General features: G+C 33.7%; 2 long non-coding RNA genes and 1 pseudogene across 2 annotated transcripts; all 3 read right to left on the bottom strand.

The window, feature by feature from the left end:
• Positions 1-295: 295 nt before the first annotated feature.
• Positions 296-1,170, bottom strand: LOC138326850 (uncharacterized). The gene is made up of 2 exons (XR_011208964.1): positions 1,111-1,170; positions 296-473 (listed from the first exon to the last, which is right to left on the bottom strand). It is a non-coding gene; the product is annotated as an uncharacterized lncRNA (long non-coding RNA).
• Positions 1,171-1,192: 22 nt separating this feature from the next.
• Positions 1,193-3,599, bottom strand: LOC138326848 (uncharacterized). The gene is made up of 5 exons (XR_011208963.1): positions 3,474-3,599; positions 3,139-3,180; positions 2,761-2,838; positions 1,746-1,886; positions 1,193-1,255 (listed from the first exon to the last, which is right to left on the bottom strand). It is a non-coding gene; the product is annotated as an uncharacterized lncRNA (long non-coding RNA).
• Positions 3,600-5,657: 2,058 nt separating this feature from the next.
• LOC138327798 (uncharacterized) lies at positions 5,658-17,100 on the bottom strand (annotated as a pseudogene).
• Between the last annotated feature and the right edge of the window lie 8,807 nt (positions 17,101-25,907).

Here is a 25,907-nt window from a genome sequence, read left to right as displayed (position 1 = left end):
GGTTGTTCTCGTTGGTTTATGAGGTGTAGTTCTGTTACATTAATAAGTCTTTTTATCCTTGTAGATTTACAATGAATTGTGACATTACATTTATTCCTTCAAAAACAAGCTTAAAACGTTTAGAAAAAGAAACAAACGCGTACAGAATGGATTTATAAGTAGGTTGATATTTCTTTCATACTTCAGCTTAAGAATGCCACAGTAGGACAATTCAATTTAAATAGCAAAGAATATACTGAAATCAACATAAACCAATTCCAAAACATTTTATAATTACATAACAATGAGAACTGAGTTAGTTATGTATGTCTTTATTTCTGTTTTAATGGCAACTTTGTATATAATTTGGTTCAATGGACAAGTACACACGAAAATAAATCACAAACGTTACAGAAAAACACAAAATATAACTCTGATTTTTGGATTTCCGACGAATGAAAACTCTTCTTGTTTTGCAGGACGGAATATTTAGGCTGTCAAAACAAAAGGAAATCAATGCAAATTTAAGAAAATGAAATAAGAAATATTGCAAGTATGTCACTTAGTTTGCAATTGTGTCAGTAACAACAGCAACCGACAATTTATGAGTCATTCCCGAAATATAATTTTAGGTCAACCCATACTATATGTAATAACAGCTTTATCTACATAGTAAGACTTACAACTTGCAGACTATATTTCATTATGCATCTATTATACCTGTACGCAGTACCTGTAAAACTGTCTGAGAATTCAGTCATTGCTTAGGCAATAAAATGACGTAACTTCTTGTAACGTCATCTGTGATTGGCTAAGTCTAAACTTAAAACTGTTATAGACTTAAGAATGTTTAATGATCCTATGACCTGTATATGATATAAGGCATTGTGACTTTTACTAGTTACTTTGGTGTAAAAATAAGCACGAATAGATACAAAGCAGTAATGGGATTTGTTTCGAAGATATAATCTATATTTAGCTTTCCTCTTCTTCAAAACATATTATACATGTATAAGATATCATAATATCACTTAAAAATATAATCTAATATAATACATTTCAATTGGAATTTCCAGAAAAATTTAAGTGCGTGAAAATTATATCATCGGTTCTATTCGATCCCCAATTTACCTTTGGGTGACGCAGGTTGGGCACGTCTGACACATGCTATAGTCATATCGTTGTCCCGTGGAACTAGGAACTCGCAACCAACTTCAGCCCTCCAAAGCAAGAAGCGGAAGTAATTGTCGCCGATAGCAGACGGAAGAAAGGAAATCTATTGGTGTAAACAAAATGCAACGCCTAAGCTGAAAAGTCATGTGTTATTTTGTTATAACAAGCAAATGACGCTTTCAAGGGCTACAAAGAAATCACCGCCAATAAATTGCAATGAGCACATCGCGAAATGCGTCACTTTCGAAATTAACAACTAAACAATAAACCATCATGCAATACAATTGATGCATGTGGAAACAAAGGATGAAATGCAATGTTTTGGTATACTTATACTGTCGTTATTTTGAACAATCCTACATAAATATACATAATTTCACCCAATATTTTCAAAAGCCATTCGAGAGCAGATTATATTGGTTCAAGTTATCATATACATATTGTCTGTTATCCTGTTGTGTTAGCTCTCCAAACATTTCTGGGATGAAATATTTTTTGTTGGCGTAATTATATAATAATAATATTTTGAAGTAGCAAATAACTTTCTTATCCTATTTGAAATTTCTGTACAATCAGTTTACAGAGTCGGATACCTTTTTCGTCTACGCAGCTACATGCCGTGATGTCGAATTCTTGTCCTATGTTACACGAAAAGCACATGTATTGTCCTGGCATCCACGCCATCGGTGTCCGGAACTCACGGCTAGCACCGGGAACTTGCTCATATATACAATCTATAAAAGGTCAATAGTAATTCACCATCAATATACTGGGCGTGCGTTCCATTTGCGGTTCCTACCAGTTGTAACGGTATACTTTGCGCCAGTCGAACAGGTAGAAGGGATCAACCAACTAAATAAAAAAAGACCTTTGAAATGGCCCCTTATTGAGCCCAGGATAGAATTTTAACCCGGCCGCTGATTTGCTGGCTAATAATGAATTTCAAAAGTAAAAATGTTTTCTGACAGGTAATTATTCCTAGATAACCATGATATCAATTTGGAAATTCATATTGAGATTTAGGTTCAAAATATCAATTTTGATAATGAATAGGTAAAAACATTAGAATTTCCGGATTTTTTTTTAGTGCAAAATGCGCCTGATTTTCATAAAGCTACCCTGGTTGGAGTTTGAGCAGAAGGACCCAAACTTTTTTTCTATCTAGTGTTATATGAGAACCAAGACTTTAATTATAGGACACAGTACCTAACTAATATATATTTGTTTTAATAATACAGTACAAAACTTTAACAAAGTTTAACACTGTGGTCTATGTAAAACCATTTAGTTGGTTGCTCTCTAGAAGTGGTTCGTTTTTTAAAAGTACTACTTGAATCCAAGATGGCGGACCCGATGCATTTCATTTGTCATTGAAATATTATTTTGGTTGAAAACAAGATGTAATATATTTAAATTTGTTGAAAATTGATTTCATTTGGACTTCAATGTGTTTTGACACTTTTTAAGAAGCGTATTTATTTGCAAGACCCGTGATAGCGTGAACACATTCACATATTTTTCGAAACAAGACTATTTCATTTCAAAACTGCGTATACTGTCTGTGCCGTGACCCTATAATAACAGTTATTATAATGATTGACAGCCTACCTTTATTGGTAATAACGTTACCGGTAGAAGAAGGTGGACTTGCTGTGGAGGTTGGTGGAACCGTAGAGTACTCTAGATCTGTATTTTGTAAAACAACAAAGGGAAGAGGTACTATTACTAGGTATATAGACCGATGGCGGATTAATAAAATAACAAAAAATTCATTCAATTTATTTACATATTTATGTGAAATAAAATACACGGCTGTTTGTAGTGGTTCATATCTAAGGTTTCGATAAGAGTATACATTTTTATTTGTTATTTTGTAGATATTTAACTTTTAATTTTTTTATAAGTTTTGCTCCAAAAATACATTTATATGAGTTCAATAACCGAAAAATAAAATGCAAGAAAATGAAACTAGATTGAGGATTTTACCTGGCCTTATCGCAGTTTTGTCTGTACTAATTGGTGGGGTCGCTGAAGAAAACATGACACATTACCGAATTAAACCGACAACAGAAGTGCGAATCTTTACAGTGACATTAGAGGATGGGGACAATAGATTAAAGGGTGACGAGGGACGTTTTAATTACATTGTGTTCCATTGGAATACATGTTTCCTTTTATCACCGCTGCGCTTGGTAAGTAAGTTTGTCTCATTGAATCAAAATCATAAATTATTTTTCCTGACTTTCTATTCACCATATGCGTGTATATTGGATTGCCATGATGACACGACACATTGTCAAAGTCGTTTACCAAACACTTACTCGCTGTACTCTTTGGTGTAGTCGTGGTCTTCAATGGGGTAGAGTTATCAATTATTTAAGTATCTAAAACAAAGATAACGCAATGCTATCAATCAAGTAAAATCGATACATTTTACTTTCTGGACCATCACAAGCGAATAAAAATATTTTTTTTATTTCAATAATGTGTTTTTTTTTATTAAAACTCATACGAAACAAGACTCTCTTTAAACCATTTTGTAATATTATTAAGAAAAAATGTTTCCTGAGAAATACAAAATAATAACTAGGAAACATACATAGATAATTGCCATAAAGGCTAGTGGTAAATATAATTATTAAATGCTGCTTTGACTGTAAACAATGTCATCAATATATTATATTCATATGCAATTGATAAAGTTAGATAACTGACCCTTCCTATTAATCGCTGTTGCTGGGTGGTGCAGTGGTTAGTCCACTCGCCATTCACCTTGCCGGCTGGAGATCGACACTCGCCATGAACGTGAAAGGATCAAGAGCTACCTAAACTATCCCGTGGGTTTTCCCCGGGCACTCCGGTTTCCTCCCTCTTTAAGACCTCTAACGCGATTACTTCTGGGCCATCGAAAGTGATTTGCATAAAAGTACATGTCTTTTTTCGCAATCGATGTAAACTAAATAAAGGTTATCTTTGTATTTATCAATGTTTTGTATTACTGTAAAAAATCAATACATTCGATTTTCTATCGAAATGATGATTTATCATCACTGATGTTCATTGGTATGATGTCTCTGAAAAACCCGTACCTCTTTCTATACGCTTGCAAAACGCAGATAAAAATCGTTCACTTCACTTCCAGAACAACCGTGATAAACTAGACCAACACCAAAGACATGTTCAACGAGTCCGTCCCCACGTTCTGCGAATGCGCATTCTGTGGTTTACAAAAAATATTCATAAAAAATACTGCATAGCAAATAAATAAGTAGATTTGAAAATATTTACACTAAAAATTAACATTGTGCATTCAACATCTTTTTTCCTCTAAAACATACTGCACAAAACGTTATTTTTCTAAGCACGAAAACAAACAAGCAAATATGTTTGATTTTAAATTACACTTTCTGGAGAACACATTTCTATAGAAACTTAGATATCATTCCAATATAAATGATGATAAAGCGTTTTTAATTCTCTTAACTTGTTATTACAGCTGTTTCTGCGCTTTTACTGCGTTTTTAAGATGACAGTTTTGCAATTGCAACAAATCGAAATATGATGATAATTCATTGATTATTTTCATTAAATGTAAGGGAAATTAAGCAAGTACTGTATTGACAAATCGCCAGGCAGTATCTAGTCAAGCTACATGGTCGCAAGTGCACGTGCATCTATGCAATGTCGGAGCAAACGTCGTAACATACACAATATAAAATACAACGTCTCAGGTGATATATGGGAGTTTGATTGACAGCTGGCGATCCGTCAATTGAAAGTTTATATCATACGTCGCAATCCCAATAGCACAATGGACAAAATGCAATCTGACTATGGAATGCCAGATGGCGTTTGATAGGGTGTAAGTATTGGATATTGGCTGTAACATCTGTAGTTGTTTGTGTCACATCATTGTTGTTACATCAATATATTGACACCACCATTGAGGACATTTGATATTGTATTATACATAATTTTAATAAAGCTAAAAGACGTTTTGTTTAAACGTAGTTGTGGCAGTGTGTGCATTGACCTCATGCCTCTTCATACAGATATTACGTGAATATAAAAATTATATCAAAATGTCTCGTAGTATTAAAACGCGCGTTATCTTTATGTAAATTATTTTTGTTAATGAATATTTTTACTCTACAAACCAATGTCGGACTTCCATTAAAGGCAAACTCCAAACAGACGTTTTAAGATTTATTGCTAAACATTTATTGCTAAACAAGTTTTAGAAAAAAATAATATATGAAACATATAATATCCATACCCTTTGAGCAGATTCTCGCATAAATTGTTTGGCCGCATCCGACCAAATGGCAGGTACCGTAAGTACCCATCTGATCTCCCACTCGTTGAAGTCCATACCTCTGGTATTCAACAAACCCTCGGCATGTTTTTTCAGGTACTCTATGCCGGCGGCAAACACCATTTTGGCTTTCATAGATTTACCACTCTCATCTTCTATAACTGTATCTCTGTTCAGATCCTGTCGATCAAATTATTGTCGTTATTTAAAATAAAAATCTTTAATCGTCTAGCATCTGTTAATCTAATCACATCGAAATGTAGGCAATATGGTTCGTATTTTGATGCAAGCTGTTCAAAGAATACTCAGTTAAGTAATCAAATGAATCAACACATGTTGGGATTTAGGTCCTTAAGTCATAAAAAATCGATTTTGAGTTTTTTGTTGATTCACAATCTAGAGGTTCTAAGGATTAAAATGGTGTAAAAATATTTTCAGTGCATCAACATTTGACAATATTATACATAATTGAATGTATGTAACATTTGGTTTGTAAAATGACGTTGACGTTTTTCATGACGTTGTTTTACCTCCGCTGTTTAACGTCATTTTTGACGACGTCATCATTGAGGTTAGTTGTATAACACTTTATTTTTTAATTGATGAATGATACAGATGTATGTTACATGCTTTATATATATTGCATGGACTTAATTTACTTTTTGCTTTTAATGAGAGACTATGTATAAGTAGCATGCCATCAAAAACTAATACCCAACAGAACTATAGTAATGCATGATGTACACGTTTCCGGTGGTTATCCAGTCTAGAAAGTGCAAGTAGCTGTTAAATGAATGGATAGTTATAACAAACAAAGCAACAAATATATATCTGTTGTTTAGATTCATTTATTTAGTACAATGATAATTAACAACATATATATTTATATAATTATAACAATAAAGATCCAATTACTCATAACTTCTACATTTACATTTCATGTTCTCACACTACCTCAACCACATCTCTTTCACGAATTATTACAATCTCACACCCAACTTGTACCTCTTTGTGCCCTCTCATATTATCTCAACATGATGTCTCACATTAATTTCTTAATTGACTTAACATACTGTGAATCATATAATCAACTGAAAGATAAAACACATTACAGGTATGCAGAAATAAATTTCTAAAATACTTTGAAAGAAATTGCAGAAATAAATTTCCAAAATACTTCAAAAGAAATTGCAGAAATAAATTTCCAAAATACTTTGAAAGAAATTACAGAAATAAATTTCCGAACTATTTCGAAAGAAACTGCTGAATTATAAACATAAACATGTTGTTTGATAGAAAAGAATATAGGTATGCTATATGTGTATTATGTGATATTAATCATAATACAGTAGACTACAGAATCAAGCAGGATTATAATTATAATCATTGCATGATGCACAAAGACATTCAGATTAAGGAGAGGCAGAAGAGAGATGGACAGACAATCTTTGTTTTGTTGCAGGCACAAATGTATATTGTTAAAAAAGTAATGACTTAAAACATTTGACATTTTGAAACAATCATCAGAAACCAAAAGGAACCAGTTTTACTGATGACAAGATCATTTTACTGTATATAGTTGCTTTTAATCACGTGGGGATTTTCACTTCCACGATCATTAAATACCTACGAAATCAATGCAAAGAGTGAAAAGTACAATAATTTACATACATATAGCTTATTACTGTTAGAAATCAACAACTGCAGGATATCTCCCTTTTGAATAAGTACTATTGAGTAAATCAAAGAGTAAGATGTGTTCAGATTCCAGATGTTTGACTTACTGAGTACCCTTACAGTGACTACATGTACAATGTACAGCTGTATGTATAGTTAAAGGATCATTCATTAGCTAAATACAATGTACATTACTCACATCGATGCATCAGTACTACTGCAAAATTATCTGTTAGACACAAAGAAGCTCACAAGGACACATTAGATCATATCAATTTTTTTAAACAAATTTCACTTTACATTAGTATCAAGATTAAATGTCTGTACCCTAAAAATACAGAGAAAATTAAACTCAAAACCATGTTTGATTTATTCTTCTGTATGAGGTTGTGTAGATTTGGTAGGCTCTGGGACAGTTGGAAGAGGGCAAAGAAGGTCTTTTGAAGGATCCTTTACAAAAGCTCTGATGTTTTTATATAAATACCATGTTCGTTCTGGAGAAAGACTTTTGCTTCTAGTCTTACTGGCATGCCATTTGGTATTTCCTTTCCTCTCTTCAGAAGTCTCACAACTGTGTGATCTCCACCAACGCTTGTCTTCACTTTCACCATTCCTGAATGAAAACAAAATACACAGTAAAATACTTTCAGTAGACTAATAACAACCTTATTTGGTTTTGTTTGATTATTTAAACATCCTTTTAACATTAATTCCTGGTGGAAAGCCGGAGTACCCAGAGTAAAATCACCAACCATCATTTAGTACCTGAAGACGTGTGGTATATATATATCAGGACATTTTACATTATGTAACCACTCGGCCACTCCGGCCTGATAACTGACTTAAAATTCACAACCAAGAAAAACACCTTACTATTCTAGGTAAACAATAAGTTAAGGTTTATATTGTAATTTTGTGTTTATGTAAAAAAAAAAAAAACCACCAGAAGTACAATGTACCTGTATTGGTTGAAGAAAAGTGGAAGTGGTGATATTTGGTAATCCCAGGTACAGCTCTGAAAACAGGTTTAAAGAACTGCTTCCAGTCCCTCCATATCCATGAGTTTGGAGACAGCTCGCTATAAACATCTGCCTGGTTATGTGTGGATGACGCATCAATGGTCATTTTGAGGTCAGACAAACTATCAACATCATTCCTCCGAATTTTCCTTCTGGCAATACCAAACATTCCATCTACAAGACATCGAGCATGATATGGTTTCATGAAGTGAAGATGGATGTCTTTGTGGTAACCATTTGCGACCCTCCATGCGAGATAGCTTGTGACAACCTGAATAATTAAAACATACAAATAGCACTGCATTATAAAAAGCAGAACCAACACTCTTATTGATCTATATCTGTTATCATAAAATGGGGTGGGACATGTCACATATGGATATTTGTTAAAATAGTATTGCACATAATCACACAATGCTTACAGGAAAAAGTCATTTGGAGTCAGAGACTTATAGATTACAGTTTAAAACCGGTAATATTGTGATGATTGTATTAATCACATGACTGGAAAGCTATGTCAAAAATCTGCATGAATATACCAATGTATGCAGTGTGCACTGACAGTCTAACACTGCTGTCACATCACAAGTACTTTTCAATGTATTGTAAAAAAGAATATGTAGTACTACAAAATAAGTTCTGAAATTAATACAATATAAATTGAGTATGTTAATTTACATAATAATTACAAACAGAGCACATGATTTTTTTTATAAACATAATCACTGCATCTTCAAGGGTTCGAACTCGGGACCTCTGGGTTCTATAGAGAAGTTCTAACCAAGCAGTATATTGTGGCTTATATTGACCAGGGTTGCACATGTTTTATCACAATACCTCAGTTGAATGTGTTTCATACCTGATTCTTGTTCTGTCCACCACAATTATCTGCGTTAAGATAAACCGTCTTTTCCCCTTCCCCATGATGCTCAAAATAATGGTGAAGCATTGATATCACAGAGTTGGCTGAGTGGCTCTGTGATCCATCTAGACCTATGCACTGATCCTCACCAAACAAGTAGATTGTCTGTAATGTGCGGCCATCATTACAAATACCAAACAGATTGGCTTTATATGGAGATTTGAAAATTAAGAAATATAGTATATTATCAAAAACTTAATTAATTCAGGAGAGAAAGTATGATCCAGTGTTAAATATATCAGATTGATGATGGTGAATTTTATAGGACAGAAATATTGAAAGTGATACTAATTAAATAAGTTTTTACAAAACAAATTATGACATAGGTTTACTTTGGTTTATTTTACATCTTGTAAATGGACAGGACTATTACAGGATATGCCAGCTTTAAGAGATATAGAAAAATTAGAATACCAAGAAAAAAAATCTCTGACCTACGGACAGTACTTTATAACTGCCTATGTGGGTTGATCTACCATGAAAATATATTAAACATCTGCAAGGAATTTAAATTGTTTCTATCACTACTTCAAAATGTAAAAACACAGTCACTGAATGATTTCCTCTCATTCAACTCAAATATAGGTGTACAGTTTGCATTTAATAAAACAAAATTACCTGAAGTACAAAGCACCTTCCTGTCTACAATGGGTGGGTAGAAGTACACTCTGGGCAAAATCAAAGGTGTAGTGGACATCATCGAGGTCTAGGGACGCTGGAGGAATAGCAACATGTGACTTGGGGTGATCTCAGAGACCTGCAATAGCAGCCTGACACCTTTCTCGATAATAATCTCTCTCCATTTGAGCTGATGAAATGTGGTTAGCAAAGTCTGTAGTGGCCTCCATTTTGTCCGTCTCTGTGGTAGCCTTTAATGTACCAAAATCTTGTCAAAACCTATTTTATATTTTACAATATTTCATTTTTAGCAAGTTGACTAATTTAGACACAAAAAAAAAAAATTAAATAATTTCTTTTGTTCACAAAACCATCTTTTGATTTTCATTTCTTATTTCATTTTATAAGAATTTTTTTAGTTAAAACATGGTACCTGTATCACAAGGAAGTACATGTATTATGATATTATAAATAACTTTGCATATATGCATAGCAATAATTATCATACCTTCTGTATGCGATTCCTGAAGGATTCACACTTGTGACAAACATCAGTCTTACAGGACATAAATTGAATATGAGGGAGACACTGATGCCAAATTCTCCTGAATGTTGTCTCGGAAAGACATCTATTTCCTATTTCACTGTTGAAGATAAAAAAGATTCCATCATTTTATCTTTAAGATTCATGATTGTGCGAAACGATATAGAGTAGTAAATTTGAATTATTATTCTTATGCCTAAACAATTTAGCAAAACTTTTAAAAGATATTGTGTTCTAGCCATTGAGTAGACAAAAGCACACTAAGGATGATACAGTAATATAATTTTTTATTATACATTATATATGGTACAGGGCATCCTCGATACTCCAGGGGTTCAAATCACTTACAATCTCTACACCTATGGACTATCTCATGGTAAAACTGTAGGCAACAGAACAGAACAGGTTATACAATTTAGTCCTTTGCTGTAAATCAAAAGAGCTGTCCAATGATACACTGTTGTTGACTGTGTGGCTTTGAAGTTGGGCATCACTCTCTCTGTAGTCTTCAAAGGAAATTTTGCAGGCCTGTGATTGGTTCAGATTTTTTTCTCAATTTTACTATGAGATAGTTCAGGGGTATAGAGATTGTAAGTGATCGGAACCTCTGGGGTATCGAGGATACGTATATGGTGACATTTATTCATTAATTAGAGTTTTAGTATTAATAAATACCAGATATGAGGTTCATCTAATACTCACAGACAAACTTGAGTGTACTTCTTATGAACAGATATATAAGTATCACTGCCAGGTAGATAAATTGGCGGAAAGCTATCTCGTCCACGTGGGGCAGCAGGCTGAGGCAATCCAATTTTATCTGCATACCTTACGGATGAAAAAAAAATTATGTCAAATTTTTAAGTTAAATGACAAGTGATTTATAATGTAATAGTCTATGATTTGTAATATTACTTTTGCTTAAATCAAATAAAATTAAAATTAATAATTCAGAGCATTTCATTAATTCTGCATGTACATAGAGTACATTTGTATTTGAATATTCTGCTTTTCATCTACGAATACTGTAGTTTATAGGAGGACATTGAGTTATAACTATAAATTACATCATGTGCATAAATACACTATACATACCTTGAAATAAACTGTACTACTTGTTGTACATGGTCATATGTTACAGCATTCTTGGGCTTTTTCCCTGTGTTTCCATGTATCCTAGGAACCGCACCATGCTTAATAAAATGGGTTCTGATATTTTTAAGATAATGTCCATTGATGTTGTTGATGTAGAGGAAACATGACTTACAAATATTTGTGTTCTGGAACTGGTAGTCAAACCGATGTCGTTTCACGTTAGGCCTAGATACACCATCCATACTCCTTGTTGTACCACACGCCTGAAGCTGGCCTATTATAAACATGTCTCTGACATCTCTGTCCATTCCCTGTATGTTCAGTCTATTCTCCACAATGTCACTATTTCGAAACTTTGCTTGGCAACCCTTGCTACACATACGAGTTGTGTCACACTCTTGTTCCGTATCATCCTCAAAATTATCGTCACCACTAACACATGTTTCTTGATCAGATTCAATATCCCTTTCACTACCATTTCTGACGAAAATTCTCATTCTGGTATTCAAAATAGGTGAGTGTGTTACTGATTTACCGTAGTACTGTTCGCTGTCCTCCTCATCACTTCCAATGTCGAAATCACACTCATCTTCCTGGAACTGATGATCACCGCTAACCTGAGTCGATGCATGTACTTCATCAGTACTGTTTCCCCGGCTCGTAGATGGGAAAAAATGGCTAAAATCGGTATCTATCTCTACTATCGCATCCAACAACATTAAAATTTGGTGGAACAGACATGGTAAACTTCCCCGTGCCTTACAATCAACACTTTCGTTCTGTCACATGTTCGTAGCGAATGTAAACAAACTACCGGAAGTGTGTTCTGCAGAAAACGGGAAAACCCCATTCGCTTCGATATTTTCTGTTGATTAAATACTTTTATTAACATTAACGGCCAATGTTATTGTTTGAGAAATTAACTGACATATATAAGGTTTCGAAATAACTATTTGAGGTATATGCATAAATAGACATATCAAGAGTATTTTTCGTTTTTATGACGCAAGTGAGGTTTCCATTTTCGCGCGAAATGGAAATAGTACAAAAATATTACGTCTGACGGAATTCCCATTTTTCTCCCTTTTCATTGGCTAGAAGTTAAGGACCTAAATCCCAGCCGGCGGCTCAAATGCACTAGATGCCAGAATACAGGGTGACATGTTATAACGTTTGCGATTCTATTTTTTTTCAAAATTCAAAATGATTTGGAAAGCAGGAGTATCCAAATCTAACTTAATTGAATAAAAATGTACAGATTACATCATCATCATGTGTGATGACGTCATAATAGAAACGATGACATCATCGATGATGTCACATTTTGGTAACTGTCCAGCACCATGAAGATTCAGGCTGTTATTGAACTCTACAATGAGGTCGGAAATTCCCTACTTTAGTAAATGAAATGTTTTGAAAATGTCATCCTGGTATGCATTCCATCTGCAGGAAGCAAATTTATAAAATTGTCAGGTGGTGAGGAATTTCAGGGGCAGAATTCATCATGTCATCGAAAAGAAGTTCGCATACCTTGCACCCATTCTTTAACTGAACGTTGTTGATTTTCTGAATAAAATCGCAAAATTAGCGAAATATGACTTTCTCTTGTATATATCGTTGTACAGAGCAGATCACTACCTTTTTAATGGCAAAAAGATCGAGTTCCTCCGTCTATCACAACATTTTTATAAAGCGTCAAACTCGGTACATGTTTTTTTGGGGACACCCTGTATAATGCCATAATTGATTTAACTGAAAATAATTCTGCACAGTAATACCAATTCCATAAAATGGGAATAGAGCGTCTGTAAGCAAGCGATGTACTAAAAAGGTTTGACATGTAACATGTTTCTCCATATGTTTTAAACAAACTATCAACACCGGAAAAACAGGTAATAGTTCTGAATTACGTACCGTATTCTTGTGCAGCGACATTTTAAACTGCTTGAAGAAGTAGTATTCATGATGAAGATTGTCCAGGGAAAGGTTTGAGTACTTGTCCTCAGCCTCGTAGCCAAAATTGACAAAATTTTTGTCCTTGTCAAACAGAATACAGGTAGGACACTTCATTGACATCAGTCCTGCTGTGCCGGCTGGCCATGATGTGTTGGCCGATATCTTCATTGGGTCCTACAAACGAAATTATACTGGAATTGTAATTTAGTATTTCAAAATCAGTTTCTTGATATGTATTATGCCGCCAAGCGTCTTTGGGCCATCAATAAATAAGACAAACATAAATTACTAACTGTATCTTGATAAACAACGACGCATAAGATAACTCTTAAAAACTAGATTAAGAGAAATTACAATAGATGCTGTTAAATATCAAATTGTTATTCTAGAAAGTAACAGCAACTATATATTTTTACATCCTATTCAATTATGATGGTTTTCAATCATCTTTGTCATTGTCGTATTTTGTTGCCGCTATATGATGATATGTTACCTTCTTGTATTCGTCTGTCCTGGAGAAGGCATACCCTGAATAAGTTGTACCGAAGTCGATAGCCACGACGGCCTCGTAATTGGACGACATTTTGTCGGGGGTATGACGGGGATTCACTCACACTACATATATAACAAAGATGTTCAATTAGAATTAATTAATAATAATATCATGATTATATTCATATATATATATATACACAATTTTAGTGAATGAAGCTATTTCAACCTGAATACAATATTCTGGTCGAGTTCACCTGTCGTCTTACAATGCTGACATACTTGTCGAGTTATAAATAACAAATTGACCACGTTATCTACACAATGAAATGGTTTTGGTGAATGTATTGATTTCTATCCACAGATAATGTAACAGTATGAACTGTCGTACCCCTGGACTATGACATAGCAAAACTGTAGACATTTCAGGAGGAAAACACTTACCAACGCATGCCTAACATATACTTCCATTTTGGAAGCCATACAATCTATCATACCGTTATTTAGTCCTTTGATATATATATCAAAATCTACCTGTTTTACATGGTGCCAAGCACAGAACCTTCAGTTTTACCAAGACATAATCCTGGGTGGATATGACCAGAGTGGAATATCGCGGATATCCTACCCTGCACAAAATATGTTACATGTTATCTTAACTAAACATGTATTGTGAGCCATCGATTATAACTTTTAAATATTCGTGTTCAAACACAGTTCAGCCTGCGAGGTAGATTTGGTAGATAATTTGTCGTTAAATAACAACAGAGTATTCCTGTCAATTTTTTTTTGTTAAAATGCTGTCATATTTATATCTACTCGACACTGACGTTTAAGGAATTGATTATCACGGATATAAATGATACTATGCAATGTGCTCATTGTTCTGTTAGAAATGATATGAAAAAATACATAAATGAAATGTTTGAACAGTTTATGTATATCTAATATCTAGAAGTTTATGCCCCCAATGCTGCTTTGAAATCCATGACGTACTTATCACTGCGTAGAGAACATTAAACTAGAATCGGCCAGCGCAAATTATTCTTATGTATGCTGTGAATTCGAATTCATTAGCCTGCAATTGGTTTAATGGAAATAAGGGGTAATGATAGATGGAAGGTATTCTGTCTAGTGCCTTATCAAAGAGAGTACGATACACAACAGTCTTATAGGTAAAGCCATAAATACTGTAAACGCACTCTGGCTAGGTTTCCTCAAATCTAAACATCGAACGGGAAATGTCACAATTAATAATAGACATTTACGTACATTGTACGACACGTCAAATAAACCCGAACTCGGACCCATATCACCTGTAACAGGCCTAGGACTATCGTTGTTAGTGTGAATATTTTTTTCCATATAGATTTTTGAAAAATTTAAATGTTGAAAAGCCTCTTTACAATTTTAAGAATACTTGTGCACGCCGTAATCAACCGTGAAATTCCGGTCTCTGGCAACTTATTCGTAATGAAGAGTTTACTTTAGTAATATCCATTATTCTATTATTCAAGTTATCTTAACAGTTTATAGAAATGCTTTTTAGAAAGAATTTTTTTTCCATTTCAAATATTGCCTTTTATGAAATTGCAGCGATGTATTTCAGTAATTGTGTGTATGACTGTCATCAAATTTCAAATATAGACTATACTAGTGTCATTGTATGGTCACACGACCCTGATCAAAATGTTTGACTCTGAATGTAACTACAGCTTTGCAAGCTTCCGAAAAATGATCTTAATAAATTCCATTTTAGATACTATAAAAAACTAATATTTGTAGTTTAATTAGCTTTAAAAGTGATGTCATGTATCAACAATTTCTTATTGAAGTTATAAAAATTTAGGAAACAAGAATTAGATTTTCAATTTTTAATTCGAATATACGGACAAACATTATACATTGAGTCGTTTGTATCAAATTTGAATGGGATCTAGATGCACTGTACAATACACGAACTTACGGAGAATCCACGACACATAGAGTATACGTACATTGTATACGCTGTGTCTATTTATAGCCGTGAATCACAAATTAAAGTTCCCCCTCGTTACTCATTAATGAATTAGGTTAAGGCTATCAAAATCTTTTAAATTGGATCCCGACCCATCCCTGTACCTTCATTGGACTACGTTTAGAGAGATAAAAACCATCAATCAGGAGAGCTGATATAACTTTGTTTTTTTTTAATTTTATGTCCTGTCATATCACTAAACATATACGTTTATATGGACACTTGACTGCTTACATGGCTTTAGTATCAACATAATATCAAACCAGTCTAACAAATAACAAAGGAGACTCGCTATCGACTTGTCAAGGTTATTAAAAGGACTTGTCCGCTTTAGGATATGTAGGAAAGCTAGAAAACCCTGGAACACATCGACCTAAGACAATGACCTGGTAAATGTAGCTGCCATATTGCTAGGTCGATAACCTGAGGTGAAGGACTAGTGATAACATGTCTGAACACATATTAAAACAACTCGGTCATCGTAGCTTGCTCTGAGGCAAGGGAAACACAATGTCGATTAGTGCGCTTATTATATTACGTTTACCAATGTATAAACAGACAGGTAATTTTAATTCATCTTATACTTAACAGTACTGTTTCTCATTGAAAATGACCAGCGAATAAGCCCTTTCAAATCTTTCAAAACAACCTAGAACCAAGAAGTCTTTTCATTGTATGATACTTTATTTTATACAACATGTACATGGTCATGCGGTAAGAATAAATAGTAGTAATACAAAAATTGCCTCTTATAGAACAGTTCAATTAATTTAACAAGTTTAATATTTCACTAGTACAGAATTTCGTCATCCCTGTTTTCCTGCTTTCGGTTTCTATATCGACCATATGCGCACCCTTCAACTATGATAATTATATGTATTTCGCATACTAGTATTTTCAGCATATATGTTACAGGCAGTTAAGAATGCAATAGGTTCTCGACAGTAATAAAAGACAACTACACAATAATTGATATGAAAATCAGCTCAATTTCATCGCAGTATTATTTTAACCTAAAACGAAAGTAGGCCATGCCGAGCTTACGATGTTTACAAGGAAGACATATAAATCAAACATTTACAACAAAACCGATTTGTCTAATACACATTAGATACTTTAAATGAGTGCCTTTAATAGATGTGTAGATATTAGAGTAAATATGCGTGTTTTGTATTGTTTATGTTACCTGTTTGATCCGACCAGGTCGCTTGTTGTGTCGAGACAATATCATCAATATGGCTGACGACCTTCTAGTACAAGGCTGTCGATATTGACACGCGTACGGTATACATTTCTCGGAATTACGAGTCAGATGGTACGAAAACGGGGAAGTGCCGTACCCCGAAATGCATCTAGTCGTGCGTAATACAGGTATGGTTATAATACCTATCAAAAGTAAATTCATCACTTAATTCATCAGTTATGCATGGATATTTGGAGATTTAAAATCTTTTTGTTATCACATGTATTTTTGTAAGGACAACTGAATGATTAATTAACTTTAAGAAGCTGAGCATTCATTGATAAATTTGAACACACACATGAAAAAACCCAATATAAACTGAATAATGAATTTATGTATCTGTTTTGGTAATTCCCAATTCGTCTTGGAAAATTAAGGCTTTGTCCCTTGATTTAGATTTACAAACATAAGGCATTGGACAGTATCTGTTTTGGTCATTCCTTACATTTAAAGAGTGACACACCTTGATTTTGCGTATTTACAAATCACCACATTCATCCAAATCACACACGTTCACATAACACAATCATGGATAATACATATACGAAGTATCCAACAATGGCAAAATAACCCAAAGAAACAAGTAAAAGTTGAACTTTACCTGTAAAAAGAACGCATTATATATTATGTGTCGGGGTATCTTGTATAGATACAATGTGAAACCTGTGAATTATCATGAAATGGCAAGACGTAATCGTAAGATAAATGATAATAATTATAAAATAAAACAATATTAAATGTCGATGTGTTCATCTAAGTCTTTGCTTGTCAAACTTTGCTATCCTTTAATCATCTACTTATTAATGATGTAAATTGAGTACACCACAGGTAGCCGTTATTTGATCAGTGTTTGATGTAACATATGGAGGAAATATCGAGAGATTTGTAAGCGAAGAAATCAGGTTTCATAATAGCTAGCCTTTGTATGGATATCAGATCAATTTGTACGACATGTCTTTTCATGTTGAAAACGTTATAACACTTTCGCAACAAAATCAATATCATATACATTCTATGACCTTCAGACATTTGGATGACAAACTTCTATGTGTGCGGACAGTGTAACATCACTATCAGCATGTACTTAACGAGGAGATGCACATTCATGTATATATTGTCCATTTTGTTATTGTGGTTCATGTTCGTCCGTGTTTTCCTGGGAGAAAATGCAGTCATTATAACTAAAAGTTTAGTGTATCAAATGAGTTTTGAAGATATACATGGACACGCAGATGAAGACGGTAAGGTTTTGTAGCATCAAATAATTATTCTCTGTGTATTATACCGAAAGTAACATTTTGTCAGGGGTACACATGTACTTTAAAATAATCCAAAATTAAAGTAGTACGGTCTATCACTTTCGCTCTTTTTTGTCATAATGAAAACTGTTTAAGTATATTTTTCTCCGTCTGTCTGAGGTTTAAAGTTTCTAATTTTAACACCTTTTTATAAAGCTGCAGCACTTGAAATATTTTTAATTATAAAAGTAAAAAATAATTAATAATTAAGTTTAATCGATTTTCATAAACAAAACGTGGTTAACATCAGCAGACTGGATCTACAAAGAAAAAAATGGATGTGACCGTTACCCCTAAAGTTCTAAGTGTGACCGATATCACTTTCATAATTTCTAATTAAGCACCGTCTATGTTTCTCCACTAGCAGATGTTATGAATGAAATATTTTCTTTCAACAGTCATATATTACGTATTAGTAAACGGGACGGTTGTATGACAGCAAATTTTATTTATTTACAACTTTTAACGTTTTATTGAATAAAATGTGACCGATATCCCTGCTGTCGAAAAATATTATGTCGAGGTGTTTGCATTATCTGAGCTACTTTGACGATATTTAATAGCTTCATAGAATCTCTAACAATACACTGTTTTTGACGCACGATAGATTTAGAAGATGCATTGCTTTTATGTCATATTTTCAGCCGATTTTCATCTTGAAGCGGGCGTTTTTCCATTGTTTTTGTGTGCCCGATATCACTTCCGGTGACGTAGGTTGTCCCCATTGATGCTGCAAGCAAAGAGACGTTGGTGCGATAATGCGTTGTCGCATGGCAAATTGTCGATCTTCACTTAGTGCATTGTTACATGACCAATTGTCACAATGTCGCATAGCACATCGTCGCACTGTTTCATTGCATGGTTGCCACTGGCAACAAATCGCCGTACGAAGAGCCACAGTACACCATATGACAATATGTTTATCACATGATGCCTTGCCGCATGACGTATTGGCAAACTTTCAAAACTGACACTCTTAGCTTGACACACTGTTGTAGTATCGCTCTTCGCATGGTGCATTGTTGAAGGCGGGGTCGCAACTGGCCACAAAGCGCCATGCGATAGTGCGACATGCGAAGAGCGATAATGCGTCATGCGACAGTGTGTAATTCTAATTGCTCATTCACTTGGCTCACTGTCGCATAGCGGGCTCGTCAAGCGACATGACCGAAATCAGCCACCATAATGAACCACACTAATTACTAGCGTACATACAAGTTCACCAAGGTACACACGTGCCACGAAATGATAGTGCATTTTTGTTCAAGCAGGTAGCTATCCTGTGACGATATCATAAGTCTTATTCTAAATTTAGAAAAAAAAGTACAAATAATGATTGCTCCTCCTTAAATACGTATCCGTATACTTATGCGTATACGTATACAGCTTATTGTAAATAGTCCTATTACTAGGTATGTAGACCGATGGCGGATTAATAGAATAACAAAAAATTCATTAAATTTCCATATTTATGTGAAATAAATTACACGGCTGTTTGTAGTGGTTCATATCTAAGGTTTCGATAAGAGTATACATTTATAATTGTTATTTTGTAGATATTTAACTTTCAATTTTTTTTTATAAATTTTGCTCCAAAAATACATTTATATGAGTTCAACAACCGAAAATTAAAATACAAGAAAATGAAACTAGATTGAGGATCTTACCTGGCCTGATCGCAGTTTTGTCTGTAGTAACTGGTGGGGTCGCTGAAGAAAACATGACACATTACCGAATTAAACCGACAACAGAAGTGCGAATCTTTACAGTGACGTTAGAAGATGGGGACAATAGATTAAAGGGTGACGAGGGACGTTTTAATCATATTGTGTTCCGTTGGAATATGTGTTTCCTTTTATCATCGCTGCGCTTGGTAAGTAAGTTTGTCTCAATGAATCAAAATAATAAATTATTTTTCCTGACTTTCTATTCACCATATGCGTGTATATTGGATTGCCATGATGACATGACATATTGCCAAAGTTGTTTACTAAACACTTACTCGCTGTACTCTTTGGTGTAGTCGTGGTCTTCAATGGGGTAGAGTTATCAATTATTTTAGTATCTAAAACAAAGATAACACAATGCTATCAATCAATTAAAATCGATACATTTTACTTTCTGGACCATCACAAGCGAATAAAAATATTTTTTTAAATTTCAATAATGTGTTTTTTTTAACACTCATACGGAACAAGACTCTCTTTAAACCATTTTGTAATACTATTGAGAAAAAATGTTTCCTGAGAAATACAAAATAAAAACTAGAAAACATACATAGATAATTGCCATAAAGGCTAGTGGTAAATATAATTATTAAATGCTGCTTTGACTGTAAACAATGTCATCAATATATTATATTCATATGCAATTGATAAAGTTAGATAACTGACCCTCCCTATTAATTGCTGTTGCTGGGTGTTATAGTGATTAGTCCACTCGCCATTCACCTTGCCGGCTGGAGATCGACACTCCAGCATGAACGTGAAAGGATCAAGAGCTACCTAAACTATCCCGTGGGTTTTCCCCGGGCACTCCGGTTTCCTCCCACTTTAAGATCTCTAACATGATTACTTCTGGGCCATCGAAAGTGATTTGCATAAAAGTACATGTCTTTTTTCGCAATCGATGTAAACTAAATAAAGTTTATCTTTGTATTAATCAATGTTTTGTATTACTGTAAAAAATCAATACATTCGATTTTCTATCGAAATGATGATTTATCATCACTGATGTTCACTGGTATGATGTCTCTGAAAAACTCGTACCTCTTTCTATACACTTGCACAACGCAGATACAAATCGTTCACTTCCAGAACAATCGTGATAAACTAGACCAACACCAAAGACATGTTCAACGAGTCCGTCCCCACGTTCTGCGAATGCGCAGTCTGTGGTTTACAAAAATAATTCATAAAAAATACTGAATAGCAAATAAGTAGATTTGAAAAAATTTACACTAAAAATTAGCATTGTACATTCAACATCTTTTTTCCTCTAAAACATACTGCACAAAACGTTATTTTTCTAAGCACGAAAACAAACAAGCAAATATGTTTGATTTTAAATTACAGTTTCTGGAGAACACATTTCTATAGAAACTTAGATATCATTCCAATATAAATGATGATAAAGCGTTTTTAATTCTCTTAACTTGTTATTGCAGCTGTTTCTTCGCTTTTACTGCGTTTTTAAGATGACAGTTTTGTAATTGCAACAAATCGAAATATAATGATAATTCATTGATTATTTTCATTAAATGTAAGGAAATTAAGCAAGTACTGTATTGAAAAATCGCCAGGCAATATCTAGTCAAGCTACATGGTCGCAAGTGCACGTGCATCTATGCAATGTCGGAGCAAACGTCGTAACATACACAATATAAAATACAACGTCTCAGGTGATATATGGGAGTTTGATTGACAGCTGGCGATCCGTCAATTGAAAGTTTATATCATACGTCGCAATCCCAATAGCACAATGGACAAAATGCAATCTGACTATGGAATGCCAGATGGCGTTTGATAGGGTGTAAGTATTGGATATTGGCTGTAACATCTGTAGTTGTTTGTGTCACATCATTGTTGTTACATCAATATATTGACACCACCATTGAGGACATTTGATATTGTATTATACATATCAATGTATCCTATCTTTGAATTGAATAGTGTCATGTCAGATATCAATTGATTTTATCTACTTTCAAGGACGCAATATATATATGATATGTTTTACAGGTAATTATAGTGTTACGGTAAAACTCGAAAATTTAAATCGAACCAAACATATAAAATCAAACGTTAATATGAAAAACAAAGACTTGTCATTCGTATTAAATTGGATAAAGGTAAATTCAATAGGTTTAAATTGGCTTAAGATTTTGTAAGAAAACGAAAATAGATTAGAAAAACATAACCTTACTTTGAACACGGTTTTGGTCAGTTATAGTGATGACGACATCATTTTTACCACATCCAATTGCTGTTGATGACATGAAAAGAGATAAAAATGCAAACCAATTAAAGAATACCAAAAACATTAAATATAATCAACTTTGGTAATGTGAGCAGGGAATAGATTTCTATTTATTACGCATAATTTATTTCCCTACATATTGTACATGTTGTCTGTAATGGATTTTATTTTAATCTTTGTATTGTTTCTATTAGACAGGGATTTATCGATTTTCAGATTGAATCATGTTGCTGCTAGCCTGCTATTATCTTGTATCTTGCCATTTTTGTATCTTGAATCAAAACGCATTAGTATATGAAAACGTTTGAGGGTCCGCTGGTTACTATTTTATTTAGCCTGGAACTTGTTTAGTGTATCTGAGCTCAATAGTAACTGATGTTTTTTTTTTTTATTTTACTATACATTAAATTAGTAATTGACTTTGACGTAAATAATAAATTGTAACTTTGTAATTTAAATATTGTTGGTTAATTCCGTATCTAAGTAAAGGGAACCATATGAATTGTGCATTAACGTACATATTGTAGCCATAATCTTGTTTCAGACTTTTTCGTGTCAGGGTTACTTGGATGAACTGTTATTAATTTAGTCATTATAGTAATTGCGCAAATTCAACATTTCGCGTTATATGTTCTAGATCATATTTGCCCTAAAACGTAATTGCACCATTACGTTTGCAGATTTTGTGCTAAGTGATACAAGTTTCAGGTATATTTACCTGTGTCCTTGGTAAGCGGTGTTGATGTGGGATCAGTAAACACACCTTCAAAGTAAATAGCAAATACAGATAATGGTATTTCAAAGAGTATTGATTTTTATTAGCGAGTCGCCAGATACTGTCATCAACGCATATTCTCACATGATATTATTTAGGCAATAATTAATGGAACATCAAAGGGTAATAATGTTGTTCAAAACCTCATTATCTATCATCGTCATGTATTCTGGAATAATATCAACTTAAACAACAGGTACAGAATATATTCTGACAAAAATGCATTGTTCTGATAATTAATGCAGATTAGCAGTTTTGTGTTAAAAATTTGAAGTATGAAACAAGTTTTAAAATGAAATCGATAGACATGCATAAAAATTGCCTGATCACTAACTGTCGATCAAACTGCACGTGCATTTTGTATTGTGTATGCTACTAATTAAAGTTAGCTCCAGCATTGAATGCAAAAACGAGCGCGTGCGAGCACGAGGCATGGTTATGAACGTCTTGGTCAATTTACATGTATTAGCACTGGGATACTATTTTTTTCTAATTTTTACACATTAGATGTACATTATTTTAACTTATATAATGGTACTGATATGCATGCATCAACCCAAACGATAACTACATAACCTGCACATAAATTATATATTTCAAATATCATCTGATATACCTTTCTTGAAACATGCGCATTTGAACTGAATAAATTCCAACCTTCTTCCACACTCGCAGCAATAATTGATTTAACTGACAATAATTCTGCACAGTATTACTAAATCCCTGAATAGAAATTTAATGTCTGTAAGCAAGTGATATACTTTAAAACAATTGACATGTAATTTTTTTAACCATGAAAAAACTATTAACCCCGGAAATATTTACAAAGCAACACAATTAACAATTAAAAAGTGAATAGTTCTGAAGTGCATACCCATATTCTTGTGCAAAAGCATTTTAAACTGCTTGAAGAAGTAGTAGATTCATGATGAAGATTGTCCAAGGAAAGGTTTGAGTACTTGTCCTCGGCCTCGTAATCAAAATTTACAAAGTTTCTATCCTTGTCCAACAGAATACAGGTAGGACACTTCATTGACATCAGTCCTGCTGTGCCGGCTGGCCATGATGTGTTGGCCGATATCTTCATTGGCAATAATGGTTATGTACGTCTGATGATAGGTCAATTTACATGTATTTTTACACATTTGATGTACACTATTTTAGTGGTGATTGAAGGAGTTTTATTCAATCCCAGGAATTTATGATCCCGAGATTTCGGCTCTCTTATAGGCTGACATATGGTTTTGGGGAGCTTAATCATCAAGATACATGACCATGTTCAAATATCAAATGTTAAAACGACATATCGTTTCAGTGAAAATTACAAGAAATACAACTTGAAAACAATTGACATGTATTTTTTATCCATGAAAAAAGCTATTAACCCCGAAAATATTTACAAAGTAACACAATTAACAATTAAACTAGGGAATAGTTCTGAATTACATACCGTATTCTTGTGCAAAGACATTTAAAACTGCTTGAAGAAGTAATATTCATGATGAAGATTGTCCAAGGAAAGGTTTGAGTACTTGTCCTCGGCCTCGTAGCCAAAATTGACAAAGTTTCTGTCCTTGTCAAACAGAATACAGTTAGGACACTTCATCGACATCAACGCTGCTGTGCTGGCTGGCCATGATGCGTTGGTCGATATTTTCATTGGGTCCTACAAACAAAATTATACTGGACAATGTAATTTATCATTTCAAAATCAGTTTCTTGATATTTATTATGTCATCGAACGTCTTTGGATCCATTCAGAAATAAGACCAAGACGAATAACAAGACACAGATGCCTATTTGTATACACGATATACTTTTCAGTCGGGGGAATACAATATTTGTAATGTTAAAAAACCCAAATTGCTTACTGTATCCTGTTGCAACAAAAGAAACTACGACGCAAAAGATCACGCTCAATTCAAACTTGATAATGAAAAATGAAAATAGATGGAGTGTAAATATTATATTGTTATTCTAGAAATTAATAAAAACTATACATTATTCTGTCACGTCCTATTACGTTGGTTTCCAATTATCTCTCTCTCTTTGTCGTATTTTGTTATTATCATGTGATGCTTGTATATCATATTATAACGTGTATCATTAAGAATGACTGAATGAGGTGATATATCGATCACGTCTAATTGTTTTGTTCTTTAACAATAAGATATGTTCCATTCAGCCAGTCTTTCCTTTATCGTACATGTACCTTGTTTTATTCGTCTGTCCTGGAGAAGTCATACCCTGAATAGGTTGTCCCGAAGTCGATAGCCACGACGACCTCGTAATTGGACGACATTTTGTGTGGAGTATGACGGGGATTACTCACACTAAATGTATAACAATATGTTCAATTAGAATTAATTCATAATAATAGTATCATTATTATATTCATATATTTATAGATCGATCGTCTTGACTTAGATTTTTTTATATATATTATCTACATGTACGTATCGATCAACTTGACGTACTAGACGGTCGTAATGGTTTTTATTTTATATATATATACATATATATAATATGTATAATTTTACTAGATGAAGGTCTTTCAGTCTGAATACATGATTTTAGTCGAGTTCGCCCATTCGCCCATTCCGGACCTGCTAACACCATTCATATACTGATCATATCATGCTAGAAATAAAGACATGGATATAAGCTGTTTGACATTGGGCTCACAATCCATCCTGACAGACCTGTCGAGTTACAAATATTAAATTCACTACGTTATCTTCACAATGCAATGGTCACGGTGAATGTATTGATTTCGATACATCGATAGTGCACAGTGTAAACTGTC

The sequence above is a fragment of the Argopecten irradians genome, chromosome 7, assembly GCF_041381155.1.
Source record: "Argopecten irradians isolate NY chromosome 7, Ai_NY, whole genome shotgun sequence".
Lineage (NCBI taxonomy): Eukaryota > Metazoa > Mollusca > Bivalvia > Pectinida > Pectinidae > Argopecten > Argopecten irradians.
This window is presented reverse-complemented; position numbering and strand designations above follow the sequence as displayed.